The 19514-nt window shown below is 36.0% G+C and overlaps 1 pseudogene; it reads left to right on the top strand.

Moving 5' to 3' along the window:
* LOC120623501 overlaps positions 1-19514 on the top strand; it is a 79668-nt pseudogene that overhangs the window by 32716 nt on the left and 27438 nt on the right.

Raw genomic sequence — 19514 nt, 5'->3', positions numbered from 1 at the left:
TTGGCGGTAATTCACCTTCGTGCGTCGCAGAGCACTTCAAGTCAATCATGCGTCGTATCTTTTTTTTATTGCACTGGAAGCATTAACGCATTACGTTGTATAAATAACTATTACTGCCTGCAAAGGTACTAGATGATGAGATAACAGTCGAAACTAACAGATAACAGTCAAAGCTAACGTCTTAAAATAAATAAATATAAAAAAAAAGTTCATGCGCATTACGAAATCTAGCTAGTAATACTAATTTTGAAAAAAAAACTAAACGATATTATTATAATTCAAAGGACACCGATGACTCTCATGTCCTGATACTGACGAGTAGATATCTTATAGGAAAACTACTTTTGATAGCGATACACATTACACCGCGTTAGGAAGATCTCGATTGAATTATGTCGGGTGGGGAAATTGGGAACGGTGGTTGGTACATTCAATTACTCTATCTAAAAGGTTTTGTCGCCCTTTTGCCTTACACATGATTCTTCTACGAGTTGAAAGCTTTATATTGTACATAACTTGATGTATGTGATAAGGTCACTGTTACGCTTACTTTGAATTACAACGTGAAATTTATTTTAACCTTACGATTTCCTCACACACACACGCACAAATGCTAACTTAAGCGACTTGGAGGTGTTAATTTTAACGTACCGACCATTATATCATATTGATAAAGCCTCATTAGAAACGTCAGAAAAAAGAAATGAAATTATAGATAAAATTTCCATTTCCATGTGACTACCGCGTACCACTGCTGATCAAATCTGAACACGTTTAAAATAGAGTGATTGATGTTTTCAGATCCGACAGCGGTATTAACGGAAATAAGTTTAGTTAATGGAGAAGAAACTCACACTATGTATACCTATGTAACTAAATTCGATGTACTATTTTTATTACGCAACAAGTAAGATATTCGGAAAAATATATTTTTTTGCTTAAGGTATATTTGCTATTAACTTTTTAAGAGCAGATATGATATGGTGGGTTCAATATCTTACTATCGGCAGATACGCGTTAGATAGCATATCAAGTTTCAAGACGTTGATGTTTTCTATATTTATTTATAGCATCGTGTAAAGTTCGGTTTCAAATCTAAACCATGTTTCATCTTAATCCGTGTGCTTAGTAGAACTGCCTCCTAAGAAGCTCATATATATAAACTCTTGAAAGACAACGCAACACAAACACGATTTTTTTTTGTCGAGGTGGAAAGGGTTTATGGCTACCTCTGTCCTTTTGGGTAGGACAGAGGTTATGTGGGACTCGTTTACCCGAACTAAAAACCACCACGGCATGCCCCTCTCGTTGGCTTTGTTGGACGTCCGGGGAACCCGTTGTATACTTCTCAGACGTCTACCAACTAAAAAAAAAGAACTGTTTAACTTGCATAGGCAGCCGAATTAACAATAAGTAAACTATATTTTATTCTTACTAACTATCTTATAATGTAAACCATCTTTTTGCTACTTTTTAATGTAGAAAAAACTGTTAAGAATGGATTTTTGAAAATTCTTACCTAAGGGGCTAAATAGGAATTTGTTTCCGTTTACCTATCAAAAAGTGAACTCGTGAACACAGCCGCGAGCAGGAGCTAGTCAAAATGTAAAACGAAACCGGGCAAGTGTGATTTGACACAAGAATGTTTCTCTACCAAGATTCAATATGAAACACTACATAGGCAGTTAAATTATTTGATATCAATCAAAAAAATGAGATAGAGCTCATGGACCGTTCAGCGGAGGCGACGCAGGACGAAGCAATTAATATCTTTAAACTACGATATGGATCTATTTTCGATTCGATGTTATTATTTCAGGGGGTTATCAAAGGAATTAGTGTAACTAGTGTAGGCCTATAATTAGTCATCGTATACAGGTTGTAATTATTATTGGAGGTAAGGAAACAATTTGTCTACGTTCCCACTCTAATTCAATTCCAATTCATCAAGTGGAACAAACTTTTAGCAGCTAAAGGCTCCCATACACGGTATAAGTCGTGCAAACTATATCGAACTAACGATGCAAGCCATAACCTAACTTAGGTCAGGTTATAGCTAGGCTACTTACACGACGACCTCTATTCCGAAGCGTTAAGAAATGTGGTTCTACTAAGTGGAGGCTCTCGGGTTCAGTCGACAGCAGAGGCGATATTGGAATTCATAATATCTGTATTTTCTCCTATCTGCTCTGGTGGAATGCTACAGCGTGGCTAGTTACCACCATACCAACAAAGACGTACCCCGACAAACTACTAAGCATTCCGGCACGATGCTGCGTTGAAACCGAGTAGGGGTATGGGTGTAATATAAATGCCATACCCCTAACAGGTTAGCACATTACCGCCATAAGAGGAGGCTAACTTGTAAGACAATAAAAAATCAAGTTACGCGTGTAAGTGATATGCACATGCTATTCACATAGGTCACACAACACAACTTGGGCAACATCCAGCCTTTTGACGGCTTATTGAACCAGTAGGCAGTGGACCGTGCTTTCTGAGTCCAAGGCTGTGAGTTCGTTTCCCACAACTGCAAAAACTTTTGTGTGATGAACATGAATGTTTTTCAGCGTCTCGGTGTTTACCTGCATTTTAAGATAAGTATCTATGTATGTTATTCATAAACATATATATGTTTTATTACGCAGGACTAGGATTTCTGCAAAATAAATCAAATATAACTTCGGGCAGAGTAACACCCTGGTTGACTCTCACACTTATAATGTCCGCTTATTATTCTACTACCCTATTTATAGTATTTTCATCAATGTATCAAATCAACATTTAATATTTGATAGCTCATACTATTTAATTAATTAGTGTAATAATTCATGATTACATTAATAACCAATTATTGTAATATCAATCAAATAATTAAAGGAACATAAAACAGTATCTTGTAATAATTATGTGCCAACTACGTCACGTCCGTCGGGCGCCTATTGGGTACTTGTTAACACATATTCACCAGTTGCCTTAGTACCCATAATACAAGTTACGCTTTATTTAGGGCTAGGTGGCAATTTAAAAAAAAACCTTCCATGAGCTTTCTGTGATGCCACGCCCCGGTTTAAGCTAATCGTCAGCGACCTATTGGAAATGTGTGGACTTCAGTTTTGAAACGATGGATCGCTGCGATTTGTGTGCAATCGGTCGCTAAGACAGATCGCCTGTTAATAGGTCACTTCCGTTCACACGGACTAAAACACATCCATCTCGGACCGGAAGATCAGATGCACGATACGATGACAAACAATAAATTATCCTGAGATTGAAATATCCTGTTTGTGTATCCAGTACGATGGAATTCTGGATGGATGATGGATGGTGAAGTTTTGCATCATCATCATCCTCATTATATCAATCCACTACTCACTACAGGGGACGGGTCTCCTCTCACAATAAAAAGGAGTTAAGGCCACCACGCTGGCCAGTGCGGACTTCACACACCTTTGAGAACATTATGGAGAACCCTCAGGTATGCAGAAGAATTCCTCACGATGTTTACCTTCACCATTGAAGAAAGTGATATCTTAATTGCTTTTAACACACATTACTTAGAAAAGTAAGAGGTTTGTGCTGGGATTCGAACTCTACCCTCCGAAAAGGAAGTCGAAGTCCAACACACTAGCTATCACCGCTACGGTACCATGTATAACACAATTTAATGCTCCACTCTCTCTACAAAACAGGTGAGCATGTGTACAGAGACATCAAGTGTACAAAACATAAACTAAAACCAAACTTGCCGCTCTCGGCTTCCGCACGCTAATTACTCACCTAGAACTAAACTAATCCTACTGTATATAATTTATACTGTTGTTTATACGTTTATACGTACCTGACTAATTACGAAGTATCTTCCTGATCTACTAGTTAGTATATTTGAGAGCGGATAATGCTTTTGATTCCCGGGCGAGCCTAATGCCCATTTTCACGAACGTCGGACAAGGCAATGCCTTAGTAAGTAACGTCTAATCAAAGTATTCTAAGGCATACATTTTCTTTTCACCAATCGATTTTCTCTAGGCAACTCATATTAACTAACTTGTCTATGGTTCTTACCACAAAGTGCATTTTTCATATGGTTTAAGATAATTAAAAAAAACCAAATTTATATTTTTTTCATCTGTCAAGTTTCAATTTACGAGTCCATTAAATTTTACGATCTGTCGAATCGGTTTCGTAATAGACGGCGCCTAACGTCGTTAGACATCACATAAGAGTTCGTGAAACGTTTTCTTCTCTTGGAAATTTAAAGGATTCCTTGGTTTAGAGAAAAAGGGCATTGTTAAGAAGTATTCACGGCGCCACCCTGGTGTCAATTATACATAGTTGTCCACCCTCTTACCGTTATTTGACTCGGTTATTATGACTAACCCGCCGTTGTATTGCAATCCCTTCATCCCTCTATCCATGAGACGAGGACTGCAGAAGTGGATTATTAATTAGGTTTGAGTCTTGTGTCTAAAAGTCCCGGGACTTATTTTAATTTAGTTGTCTCGAGTCCCGAGTCATTCTGATCAACCCCCGGTTTATAATGTTATTTTTATTAACACATCTAACAGTAATTAATTTGATTCCAATTTTATTCTGAGTATTTTCAAAGTGCCGGTACTTTTATCGTGGTTAGTCTCGTGTCTCGATACTTTTAAAACTCGAGACTTCCCAAACCCTATATAAAAACATATGATGAAAATGAGTAGGGAACTAAATAAATCGAGCACGTACTTACGTGTCATATCAAAAGTTATTTCGCGTACAAAAGAATTAACGAGTTATTAGATTAGAAGTAGTAATGAACGGAATTTGTTCTCTACAAGTTTGCTCCACTTGGTAACTTTGTAGGCACATTGTATTTGTGGGAAAGTGGATAATTTTAGTTAGCACGTCGCTATAATTGTTCGAACTCGGAGGCGGTGAGAACTACGTTCAGATGCCTGATAAACTAATTTTCTATAGCGTAAATAACTTATTGCGTTAATAAAAAAGTTGCGTGTATGCAAAAAGTGAAATATTGTCGGTTAATTTTCATAGGCTTGTTATAAAAATGTAGGCGCTGCGTATTTTATGGATACAACTGTTTCGATTCTTATGTACACAAAACTCTTAACCAAATTAAACTGACAGGTCTTAAAGTGCTGTCTTTATAGAATGGCACTTTATTTTTGTAATGACGTTTTGGTTTGTCCTATATTTTTAGGTATATTCGTTGTGTGTGATGTCTCAAATCATTATCATCATCATATCAACCGACAGACGTCCGCTGTCGTAGGTCTTTTGTAGGGAGTTCCAAATTACACGGTTCTGTGCCGCTTGGATCCAGCGGCTACCTGCGACTCGCTTAATGTCGTCTGTCCACCTTGTTGGGGGTCGACCATCGCTGCGCTTACCAGTTCGGTTCGATATCTCAAGTGAGATAATTTAAATAGTCGGTATAGACAACACCAATTTTATAACTTAGGGTCCTGACGTCTCTCGTATTCGAAAATGCAACCTTTGAAGCCGTTAAAATATTAAGAGAAAATGACTGAAGGTTGCTTGTTTGATGATCAGAAACCTCTAAGAATACAGAAACAGACTGTGTTTTACTCTGAAGGGCTTTGTTGCCGATGTAATTAATGTAATTACAGTCACATAAGTTCTAAACACCACGCCTTCCGCCGCCATCTTTGTACCACGGGTTCCTTGCAAGCCTTGCGAACTGTCTTCCTCTTTATAGCATTTCAGTTATCATCCATCCGATCCATCATTCATCCATCCATCTGCTGGTTTGTCAGTTACTACTATAAAAAGTATTTTTTCCCAAACATATAAACGTTATTATGTATAGTGATTTTTTTCCCACTTGTGATAAAAAAGTAAACGATAATAATTACACTATAAAGTAATGAAATTATTTTTTATTTGCTACAAAAGTTCTTGTATAAACGTGGTGTGACTACAGAGTACTAGTCAAAACTATTTGGTTTCTTATTTGACTACGGAACCCTGCTGATTGACTGCTGCTAATTCCAAATCGATCAACAAAAATCACGATCCGCAAATGGTGAAGGATCAGAAATGATTGTGCAAATAAAAACACAACTCGGATTTAGCGATCCTCGTCGAACGTGATAGGAATAAAACAAACGGTATTAAATTAAAAGTATTTGAGTAACAGATGTATCCAGTTAAATATGATTCTTGACGCTAAACTAGGAACCTCCACCGATTTTGACGAGACTACCCATTCATATCCTAACGGTGAATATGTGTATGTATGAATGTATGCAGTGGCGTGCATAGAGGATATGCACAGGGTTTGCAGGTGACATAAAAAGAAGAAAATCTCCAGTACGAGTTATAAATACTTAGGGGTAGGCTTTTTATAACTCTTACAATGCCTATCGTTAAGTTTTTTATAACTCTTACTGGGGATTTTCTTCATTTTATATCATCTGCATACCCTGTGCATACCCTCTATGCACGCCACTGAATGTATGTTTGTTACTCCTTCAAACCGCAACTACTGAAACTATTGGCTGTAATTTTAAATGGAGACAGTTTATACACTGGATTAATACCTTTGAGGCTTTGCTACCTTTTATTCTAGAAAAATACAAGATGTTCGCGTGTTTTACAAAAAACTTTTTTTAAATTTTGAATTTTCAAACACGCACACGCATTTACCCACACTCACACACACACACACTCACACACACACACACGCACGCGCACACACACACACACACACACACTTACACACATTGATAGCCTGCCGGACAAAGGGTCCTTTATTCCACCACAAGTTTGCCCTTGGCTGCATTCTCACCGGATGGTAACTGATGATGCAGTCTAACATGGTAGCGGGCTAACCCGCTATGCCAGTTATGTTTGAAAAGAGCAACTACTGAGTTTCTTGCCGGTTCTTCTCTGTAGAATCTGCTTTCAGAACCGGTGGTAGAGTTACTACAAACAGACATACTTGACGTTTCATAGTAGAACAAGTACTTATAAAGTAGGCTTTCTTGAAATAAATGAATTTTAAATTTGAATTATTTATTTAAACCATTACACTAACCAGTCTCTCCACATCGTGCCGGAATACTAAATCGCTTAGCGGCACGTCTTTATCGGTAGGTTGGTAACTAGCCACGGCTCCCACTAGAGCAGACCAGAATTCAGAAATTATAAATTCCCAGCTCCAGCTTAAAACTAGAGCGCTTACCGCTGCTCCGGAGAGGTCTTCAAAAAGGCCTCTCTCACTGAGAGCGTTTGAACATAACATCAAGATGTGCTGATGTATTATGGGTCGCAGTGGATGGTATTAGTAACACAGAGAACGCTGCTGCTGTTCTCCGTTATATTGCCTTAGTTGCCTTTTATACCCGCGGGAGCGAAGAGCTATAGCTATGGAAAACTTAATCGAAATAGTATTTATAAGTATAAACTGCATCCGCATTGTTACTTGAATTGAATAAGTATTTGCACGTAATTGCGAAAAAAAAACCCGTATAGGTATTCACCGCCGATAACACAGCGTGTCGCAGCTATTGCAGTATAGCATAAGGAGTTCAATAAATTATATCGTCACTAGCTTTTGTCCGCGTTCTTACGGTTTTTTACAAATTCCGACGGAAAGGTCTATTTTCCTGGGATAAAAAGTAGCTTATGTTACTCTGCATGCTTTCAACTGACTCTATGATAAAAATCAAGTCGATTAGTTACCTTATTAGGGCGTTAAGTAGAAAAAGGTAACTTTTACGTACTCGTGTAAATAGTTAAACACGAATAATTGTATATGGTACTAGCGTATCCAGCCCGCTTCGCCGGGCTAAATTTTGCTTTATTTTATTTAAACAATAAACTTACAACATTAAATTTTTAATTTAAGTCTATATTAAATCATTTATTTCTCTCCGTATTCATTCTCTTCTATTCTCTTCCCGAGCGGGTGAAGATCATTATCTACACCCATGTACACCCAACAATAGAATATCATCATAGTAAATAAAAGCTGTATTTGACAGTTTGACAGTTCAAAAATAGGAGTCACCAAACTTTACAGGATCACTCGCCAGGTCAATCCGGAGATTCCCAGAAAGTTTCATTGAAATCGGTCCAGCCGTTTCGGAGCCTATAAGGAACATACCAACACACTTTCTCTTTTATATATATAATATATAGATAGATAGATATACAACGTTAAACGTAGCACTATAATGTCATCATATGTATTGGAATCAATTTGCATAAAAAATAGAGTTTTAATTTGTCTTATATACTAACAATGTTTGAGATTGTGTATACATTCCATCACGTAATATGTGTTTAAATAAAATCACGTAAATATAGTAAAATAAATAAATATACTATACGCTTGTGTTATGGGTACTAAGATGACCGATGAATATTATTATGAATAATATACATAAATACTTATTATATTTAGATAAACACCCAGACACTGAAAAACATCCATGTTCATCGGCTCAGAAAGCAGGGTCGCTGCCCACTGCGCCAGTCGGCCGTCCTAACTATTTATTTTCTAGTAATTAATTAAATACGCTATTTAGTGCTAAAAAATAATTTCCATACTACATAAACACTTTTGCATTCGTGCATTTTGCCAAAAGGACTATAAAATAAGGACCTCAATAAATATCCTTACACATTGTTACCACTGGAGTATCTACAAACAAGTAGGGCACTTTATATTATTAGTAAGAAGCTTAAAGTCACTGTGTTCTACATAGAGCTGTTTGAGGGCGGCTTGAATTGTGACTCGCTCCACTCCACTAGCGTCGTACCGAAAGCGGAAATCCATTGAAGCGGAAACCCGGATTCTCCAAGTAGACCATACAATTTTAACCCTTATTCCGAAACGTAAAAGCATATGAGATTCGGCGCATAAAGCGATAAGGGAACGACCGTGTGGACTGTATTTATACTCGTAAGTAGGTCGTATAGGAACGTATTGTTCTTTTTGTAATGTTCTCGGGTCCTTTTCTTACAAATCTAAATCTTTTCCTTTACACTTCCCTTGATTTATGTGTCATGAGGTTTTTACAAATTCAGCTATACTAACTGTGTTTTCCATGACATTTGACTTCCGTTTGATTTTAAACCTTATACTGAAGAGTTTGTTTGTTTGTTTACTTGAACGCGATGATCTCAGGAACTAATAGCCCGATTTGAAAAATTCTTTCAGTGTTAAATAGCCCATTTAACGATATCCTATAGTCAATATGTGTGTATTGTCGTAGTATATTTATTTATTTATTATTATTTATAATAGGAGCATAGCACCAATGAAGAATGTTTCTAAATTATTTATTATTTTTTTTCTTTCTGAGAGCTTCCGGTTTAAGTTTCGATAAAATCATGTATGACAAAGTTGTTCCTCTTTAAAAGTTCTAAAAAATGTCTGTCAGCATATGTCTATCTTTTAAGTCGGTCGGTCGGAGTCGCGAGGGACCGTTAGTTTGTCATATACCTACAGAAATACTTCTTTTTGTAATTTTAATTAAAGCTTAAAAAAAAATATTAGGTACTCATTCTGTGGAAAACTGTGCGGTACATAATATTCTTACCGTAAAGGTCTATTAAGAAGCGATGATAGACTAATGGTAAGAAGTTTGACTTCACTTTAGTTGGGCCAAGTTCGAATTCCAGCACGCACTTTTAACTATTCAAAGTTATATGCGTTTTAAGCAATTGAAATATCACTTGCGTGCATACCCTCTGTATGCACAGGGTATGCAGATGATACAAAATAAATAAAATCTCCAGTACTATTTATAAATACTTAAAGGTAGGCTTTTTATAACTTACAATGCTTTTCCTTAAGTTCCTTATAACTCGTACTGGGGATTTTTTGAGATTATATCATCTGCATACCCTGTGCATTCCCTGTTACACGCCACTGCTTGCTGAATGAAAACATCGTGGGAAAACCTGCATTCCTGAGAGTTCTGCATAATCTTCAGCGTGGTGGTCTGCGTCCCAAACCTCATTGTAGGATTAGACCCGCGTTCTGTAGTTCAACGTTAATGGGTTGTTAAGATAAATGGTGGAGGATGACTAGTAACTGGTAAGGCTTTGATAACCATGAAGTTATAGCCATTGATAGCCAAAATATTGGTCTTATTAAATATATTCATGTATATGAATATTCATGATAAATGTATCATGAAATTATGTGTAACTTTTTGTATACTTAGTTAGGTCTTTGAGTACAATTTATAAATATATCTCGGGGTCTCCATATGGTTGATTTGCTATCTATAAAGGATAACCAGCCGTAGGTATACAAATCCAATGGAAGCGTGTTATTCAGGTTCGATAAGCAATGCGTAACGCTAGACGTCTCAGGCCAACTCGTGCATAAACCTCTCACCAATACGCTCTTCACGTCCATAAACCTATGAAAAAATGGTCAACAAACGATGTAAATCTATTAAAAAATCTTTAATAATCTTTAGGCAAATCCTGACTAATACTAATAGAGTGTTGATAGTGTGTTTGTTTTTTTTTTTGTCTTCTTCCTTCGGGCCATAACAGTATTTTTTAAATATGGAACTATCAGATCGTAGGTTTTCTGGTATAAAGTTAGTTGAAAGGACGGAGAGTAACATAGGCTCCTTTTTATTCCAGGAAAACAAACGATTTCCATAGGGTTTGCAAAGATCCTAACTAACATTATAACAGTGTAAGAGTGTTTGTTCGTTTGTCCTTCCTTGACACCTTTACGACGCAAGCAATCAACTTGATTTCTGGCATAGAGTTTGTTGAAAGGACGGAGCCATTTTATTTTATCCTAGGAAAAATTACGGTTATCATGGGATTTGTAAAAACCGTATTAAGGGCGGATGAACAACGCGGCCAACAATATAAGACAAGAGAAATTGTGTGTTTGTTTATCAGTTTGTTTTTTGACCACATTCGGCTAAACCCCTCCAACAATCTTGATGAATTTAAGCACTAATATAGCTTACATTCTGAAGATGAGCATAACATAATACATTTTTTTAAATAACCTCTATTATTAGTTGCACAGGTAATGCACGGCTTCACGAATCAAATTCAAATTCAAATTCTAATATGTTTTATTCATGTAGACCTGTCTTAGAGACATTTAGCATGAATAGAAAAAGCTTGCATACCAAACACGGGCATAATATGATCACGGCCTTAAAAGTATCTACAGGATGCAAACTTTCATTGTAGTTAGATTATTTCGTCGTGATCGGTTTTGCTGTTTAGCCATAGCTATATGGGTAACAATTCTGTTTTCAAGTCCCGCGAAAAGGCCACGGAAATTAGTCTGGGATATACAGTATCGCAGACCAAGTAAGTATCATCATCATATCAACCCATTACCGGCCAACTACAGGGCACAGGTCTTGTGTCAGAATTACCCCTAGGCTATCACCGCTTCTTAGATATTAACGCGTTCAAATTTACCAACTGTTCAGGTTAATATAATGAAGATTAAATATCTATTCATAAACCATAATATGACGTACTTCCATACGAGTTATTAGCTCGTTTAGATTAGGAACGTTAAGACGTAATTTCACGTGAACACAAATATTTGCAGCGACATCGAATTAGGTACAACGAGGGCAGGGTAAAGTAAACATCTTATATACATTTGGAGTATATAAGAACAAATATTAGGCTTATACCAAAATCAGGAACTGCGACGTTATCATCATCACCATCTCAACCACGTCCACAGCTGGATACAGGGCTTTTCACACGCTACAGTTTTGTACAAGCACCAACTGCAATATATTACCAATTATTCATTTCACACTAGTAAGAGAGTAATTTAATATAATAAATAATCTTAGTAACGTTGTACAATATAAATACAATAAAAAATACAATACAAATATGTGTATATATATTATGCATATTATATATTACGTTAGTATATTTATTTAAATTATATATGTATTTGTTTCTTTACATTTTGGTATTTATGTATATCTATCAAATATCTTGGCACTATCCCGTTCTCTTGCTGTAAGTCCTATCTACAAAGGTTGCCTGTAAGAGATTGCTTGCAGCAATAAGGCCGCCTTTGCATGTCTACATTGTGTCCTGTATACTCTTTACTGTTTCTTTTCCTGTATGTTATACATGCAATAAGGTGTTTCTTCTTCTTCTTCTTCTACAAATAATGTTCTTTGTTTCACCGTTTAATGACTTCATTTCTCTCTCTCTCTCTCTGAATTAAGAAACCGAAATGATCCAAAATTATCGTTCGTATCGTTATGCCCCGATTAATATTATGTTAATTGAGTTGAATCGCGTAAGAAACGGTGTTAAATATTTTTAACAGGTTACTAAACAAATCGGAAATGTTAAACTAAATTATGCCGAAACTAGAGTTTATAACCGAAACGGATTTTAAACTTATACCGGTTTCCAAGCTATGGCCATAACCAGACTACAACCTAGAGCCGTAAAGCCAGTTTATTATAAAAAAAAAACAACCGATTTTACGACGTTCTCTAAACGCACACAGTATGGTGCCGATTTTAGTGTGGGCCAAATTTGGTTTTTTACAGCAACTTTTAAGAGTTAACACAATCAATCGCAGTTCTTATGATTTACGACAAGATGGAGCACTCTGACAGAAGGTGCCATCCTGCGCATCACTAGCGGCCTGACACGCAATATGACGGAGTGTCTCATCTAAATTTACATTCGCAGTCAAAGTCAAATATTACTTTTTAAATTTTCGCGGAGTATAGCAGATTAATTTTCATAATTTATCATGGAATTCCGCAAAGTAACGCCTGTTTCTATTCGATGTCTACTTAATTAAAAATTAATTACAATGTTTTAAATTTATAATAAAATAATAAAAACAGGTTCCTAAAATAAATAATCTTTGAATTTTACGCACTTTTTGTTATTACCTATTCCTAAGCATACTTAGTTTACACAAGAAGCACAGAAAATATTTTTTTTCTATATAGATACGATACGACAAGACTTTTTATTTTATTTGTGTTTTATGCATTTTATGCACACTTACTTTTCCATATTTCTCAAACTAGGGCGTTATTTATGAAGTATTTATTCTAATTTTTGCTAGTATTTATTCATTATTAACATTTCATGTAATCATTAAGTTCCTATTAAGTCAAAGATAAATAAGAGTAATCCCCTAAATAAACCAATGCTCATTCAATTATTTACTTTATTTGTAATTAATCGCAGCTAAGTTAGGTTTGAAGGCTAGCATTAGGGGAGCAAAGCTCCTGCCACAGCCTCCTTGTTTATTTTTTATAAGGATGTAGAAACACTAGTAGTTCCGTGCAGTTTTATCCGCTTTAAGTAAAGCTCATAAAAAATTGTTGTCTTGAACATGTGGATACCCTTTGACTCAAAGACGTCAACCGCTCCGTCACGTGTCGTGAAATTTCCTTACCTTTAAACTCTTTGATCAAATAGAAACCGACGCACCACCCAACCAATCAATGAACTCAAATACTGTAAACGCCAAGATCTATCTACAAAATATAGATTGTAATAATGATTTTGTAGAAATTCATGAACATATAAAATAAACCCCTGATAGACTGAGACTGAAGACACAATACCTACCTAAGTCTTAAATAAAGGCAGTTATGTACAAATAAAACTTTACCATTACAGATGTTTTCTCCTTTACATAAAGCATAATAAAGAAATAAATTGTTTATGTTTGTATTATGAGCTTTTTAAATCCATTTTTAACAACGTTAACCATGAAAGGCGCCTTAATGAAGTTATTTAAGGACCAGTCCCGCTTTACAAACATGTTTCTTTGGAAAGTTCGCGTCAAAAGTTACAAAAGCTTGCGTACTTTTAGTCCCTTTCGTTTGATAAACATGGGGAAATGTTCAAACTTCTACTCACGATAAAAGGACCGCATGGAATTGAGGACGCAGATAAAAAGAAATTACAAAGCCGGTTTCACAATACACTCTTCCATAATGGACATCATATTGAAGCAAACGTTTAAATAAAACAGCCACGGTATTTATATCATAGCCTATGATTAGATGGAAGCATAGCAACCACTAAATAAGCTTTAGGTATGAAAACCATCCAAACATCAAACCTTAATTTTAATCTATTAATATTATTTTCATGTTAGTGATATGATACATGGAGAAAACTATGTCCGGATTATCTCTTAAATAGATATCTCAAATCTGGAATAAGAAGATCCGAAGAAGAGCCTAAGTTACCGATATAGCTCAAAGAGTCGCGTAGTTAAAATGGCAATGGGCGGGGAGATCCGAGATCAGAAATCAGAAATCAGAGATCAGAAAACCGATCGACATTACTGTCTTAAGGTGCTGAAAAAGCGTCATTGTACCATTAAACGCATCTTTTCGTTTTGGCGACGTTATACCCCTGACGAGGTTGACAGATGACTGAAAGGAGTCGCAGGGAGTTGCTTGACTGACGAAGCGGCACAAGACCGTAGTGTTTGGAATTCGCTTCAAAACATCTGTGTTCAGTTGTAGACGCACACTGGTTGTCATAATGATGATGATGATGAAATTAATTCCTTTCCTTTATTAGTTTCTAACGGCACTATCAATCGAATTCAACGAGCTCAGAATACTAATCGAACTGTATTTACTCTGTTTCTCTGGGTGACAGATGTCGCTGCTAATTACGAACCTAACGTAAACCTAACAAACCATTAATCTGCTTCGCAGAGTTCCGTTAGTACCTACTAAACAGCTAATTATTAGTCAAGTCAGTATGAAATTTTTTTATTATTGTCTCCGTTTATATAACAATGAAACTGTTCACTATTTATCTTGTTAAATAATTTCAGTTGTGACAAGATAAAACGTTGTATTTGATAGGTTTATTGAGGAAGCCTAATTTTGTTTGTTTGGAACTGTATTATAACTTTGTAAACAAGAATTCAATTTAGAACAATGTGCCGAAAACTTTGTTATTTTGATTAATGTTACAAAAAGGTGCTAGTTAAAGCCTTTTCATATATATCTAGTAGTTCATCCCGAATGAAGACCTGTGTGAATTGGTTTTTCATTGAGGCGATTAAACTAAAGTGGGATTAGTTTCATAATTGAATGTATAACAAAAAAAACCCTGGTTTCTCTGACCCATTTCGGCCACGGTAGTCAATCACCAGAGAGTTTTTTCCAATTACGTGATAGATATTATAGTGCACGAATGTGAGCGTAAACACAGGTGCACTCTTTTCTCACTCTGCTAGTCCAATGGATAGGCATCTACGACAGGACCGGAAAGAGATCAGGCGCCGAACCAACGACTTAACGTGCTTTCCGGGGCAACTCCGGTCTGGCACTAAGAATATCTTGATAGAAAAATATAATATCCAAATATTGGATAGAAGCAGGCGTTACTTTGCGGAAGTCCATGATATCTTATCAAAATTAAGCTTCATTTGCTATACTCCGCGAAAAGCAGGAGAATCTGTGTGGTGTAATTTATAATTTCTTCAATCCTTATACTCCACACCAAACAGATCTTTGGCAATATACCCTCTACGCACGATTCGCTCCGAATCCGGAGCATCCTCAGGAGATGTTGACTTTACAGGATGCCTAACATTTTTTTTTTGTTCCAGATGCGCCGGTCTTTGCTTCCAATAGTTCTTGTAACCACAATCACTTTATCTTCAAGTAATGTTCTTCCAATATTGTCCATAAACAAACTAGACACAGAACCATTACTGGACGACCAAGATAATGACAATACTTTTAATAACAAATATACCAATGCAAATCCGAATATATTTTATAAAGTTTTTATTGAGACTCCCAAGGATAACACACTGAAAAAATCACAAATATCACGATCTAATTACATGGAAAATGATAGTCAGGATGCAAAAATATTGAACGGGAAAATTGATAATGAAGATAACGACGATGAAGGGTACCGGAAAGAACAATGGCATAATTATCCTAGGCAACTAGATCGACTTAATAGAGACTTTAACGTTCTTAAAGAATTTGATAAAATTTTACTCGACAAAAAGGACCTAGAGAAGCTGAAACGGAACGATGACACAGAAAACGATATTAATCAATATGTAAACGATGACGTAGGAAGCTTTGATACAGATATTAATGGACCGTTATTAATCCTAAAAATCCGATTAGCATATTTAAACGATGATATTAATGAAGCTGATACAAATAAATTTACATACTCGGATTTGATACCTCTAGAATCAAAAACAGATAATGCAAAGGATAATGTAAGAGAAGAAGAGAATGTATTTAATGCGAATGATCTTGACTCTCTTATAAAAGTAAAAAGAAAGGGGAAACCAAGAATCCAGGATATCACATTTTTAGGTATGTTAATAGTTTTTTTTAGCTCTTGTTTAAAATCTCGCTTGGTGGTAAGTGATGATGCAGTATAAGATGGTAAAGGCTATCTGTTTATGGGTTTTGCGTTTGTATTAAAACTAAATAACACCAGAGTAAATTCAGAAATCATAAATTTCCAAATTGCCTTTGCTTGGGATCGAAAACCCGGGACCTTCCACTTATAAAACAACAAGCGATGACCAAAAATGTGTCAATATATCTTGTCCTGTCAGCAATAACACAAAATAACCTTAAAAATATCACCACCAGTAGTGAACGACTAAGATAAATATGAGAATACGATTATAGGGTTTAATTAAAGTATAATTAAGTATGCACATACTTCACATTAAGCTCTATTGAGTGTGATTATTCGCTGACTTTGGGTCTCATAAGAAGAGTCACTCAGCGGGCGATGGAGAGAGCTAAGCTCGTAGCAGGTATCTTAACGTGATCTAATCATAAATGAGGAGTTCCGAAAAGGAACTGAGTTACCTTCATGGTTCAACGAGCTGCGAAACTGGAGCGACAAGGGCACATAGCTCGGAGAATCTCGGCGACCTCGCACTGGTACACGTTACTAACGTTATTAGACGTTGGTAGACTCCCGTGATATTTGGAACTCCCTACGAAAGTCCTATGTCCATCAGTGAACGTCCATGGGTTGACATGATAATAATGACCAAGTTTGATTAAATATGCAGCCGAGCAAATTCATGTAGAAAATAGGTAGGTATATATCTGCCGCATGAATTTGCTCGGCATACGGAAACGCATCATTATAATATATTATATTATTTATTACATGTCAGACCTAACTGTTAGTGGATTAAGATTAATGTCATTGTTATACGAAAACTCGTGCAGAGCTGAGCTGTATTTGTGATGCCTTGTGCCGAATTAGGCGTGTCCACAATTTTAAATGGCGTTACCAAGTGGCTTATAATATTACCTAAGCATTGGCTATAGATATCCGGTAAACGATTTTGATTATGTTTTGAGCTTAGGGGTATCGTAAGAGTTCAGCTTAAACCTTTGGAATAATTTTTAGTTGCCGGAAATTTATATAAATTCATTATTATGGTTCAATGGTCAAGTATGGGCTCCGTCGACCGAAAATAAGAAAACTGTGCATTTTCGGTGGGTGGAACCAAAAAGAACGGGGGTCCCCGACCACTTTTCCCAATACACTATAGTGTATGGAGTGCGAGTACAGGATATATTTATATTAACCAAAGATTTTTCCATAAAACCAAGCAAAGTAAGGCTCCAAATCTAGAAATTAAAAAAGGAACTCATACATCTTAACATCCACTGATAACGGACAATCACAATTATACAACGTATAAATAAAAACCGAAATAATATATTAAAGGCTTTAGAGGTACTTTATTCACTGTGTCTGAGACTTCGAAACCGAAAACCTAATAGTTTTTGAGTAAACCACTGCCATAGTTTTTTCTTTAAGAAATCAGGTACAGCCCTAACAATTAACATCACATGCAAAATTAAAATCATGTGACTCCTGTCCCTTTATTAGGTACGCGACACGTGGCGTAGGTACTATGCGCGTTGTCATAAGTAAACATTTAGAATGTTTTGAATTCGTTTGTATAGAAAAATAAAAATGCTTCCTTTGATTTAATGTTTTTACAGGGTGATTGCCTTTGAAATATACTTATGGATCCTTCAACATTTTTTCGTAATTCGGTTACACGTTGTATATATATATATATATATATATATATGCTAACTACACCATATAATAATCATCAACAGTATATAACAGTCTACTGCTAGACTCAAGGCCTCTGCCAGGGGTTTGCCCATAATCATCACGCTGGGCCGCCGGGTTGGTGATCGCAATAGATAGTTCTAATAGCGCTGAGTTCACTGCTGCCCGTTCTCCGGTATATTCCCATAGTTACATCCAACGACACACGCGGAAATAGGAGGGGTAGTAACGACTGTATTCTTATTCGTCACCACACTGAAGCACAACATATAAAGTTATCAAATTGTTTTTTTAGAGAACCCTACAAACGATAAGAAAACTGTAAGAAAGCGAATATTTTCCTTGTGGAGCCGTCTACAAAGCCTCTCGCACAGAGGCCATGAGCTCCACCATCGGAGGCACCTTTACGCGCTCTATGGACTTCCAGAAGATGGCGGTGGTGGCGGAACTCTAACTGCGGAGACTAGAGGCACAATGATGAGACCACCAGGGTCGCCTCTACGTTGGGGCTAAAACTTGTACTCGGAATATTCAATTTAAATCAAAATTTAATTTATTTAGTTAACATACAGTCACAGGTGTCTTATTTTTGTGACGCTATTCCACGTTTTTTAATTTGTTAAAAATTGTATTTCATTTTGTTCTAGTAAAATTGTGTATGTTATGTTTACAAATATTTTTAAAATTATTTTATTTTGAAAGGGAAAAATAATTACACGGATGATAGTGTAAATAAATTAGTTGTTACTTTGCGGGAGTCCGTAATATACCTACAATGAACATAAAGCTTAATTTGCTGTAATCCACGAAAATCCGTTTAATTTTTATACGTTTATATCTAAGTATATTTTGTGACTTTAAAAACTTTTTTGTTGCAAAGTGCAACTAACGACTTTTCTTCAGTGCGTTTGCAACGACAATGATTCCTCAAGATGCTGTGTTCAGTGTTAATCTGATCAGAGTAAATTGTGCGTAAAGACTATATTTTAAATGACATATTTTTGGCATTATTAAAAAAAACTCTATTGTATGTGTATATGTGTAATTTATGTACACATAAAAAACTTTACTTCTTAGTCATTAATCACAAATTTTTCTGTATGCGCTTACAAATAAGTATTTCGAGGGTCGGCAGAGCACGTAGTACGCCAAAAAAATGTTTTTTTTTATTTATCTACCAAAATCTACATAATTTAATCTATATAATTTAAAGTAATACATCCACCGACTTTAATATAATTTTGTGCACCTCCCCGACTACACATTTATTAAGTACACCCCAATAAATAAAATTATGGTCTGCCGACCCTAAAATTTTGAACTGAATTAAACAATAGGCGACAGTAGGTAAATATAACGAATATAAACAAGGCGCCCAAGGAAATATAGCGTACATTAAAAATATA

The sequence above is a fragment of the Pararge aegeria genome, chromosome 4 (genome assembly GCF_905163445.1).
Source record: "Pararge aegeria chromosome 4, ilParAegt1.1, whole genome shotgun sequence".
NCBI classification, from domain to species: Eukaryota; Metazoa; Arthropoda; class Insecta; order Lepidoptera; family Nymphalidae; genus Pararge; species Pararge aegeria.
Note: the sequence above shows the minus strand (reverse complement) of the source record. Positions and strands in the feature narration are given on the sequence as shown.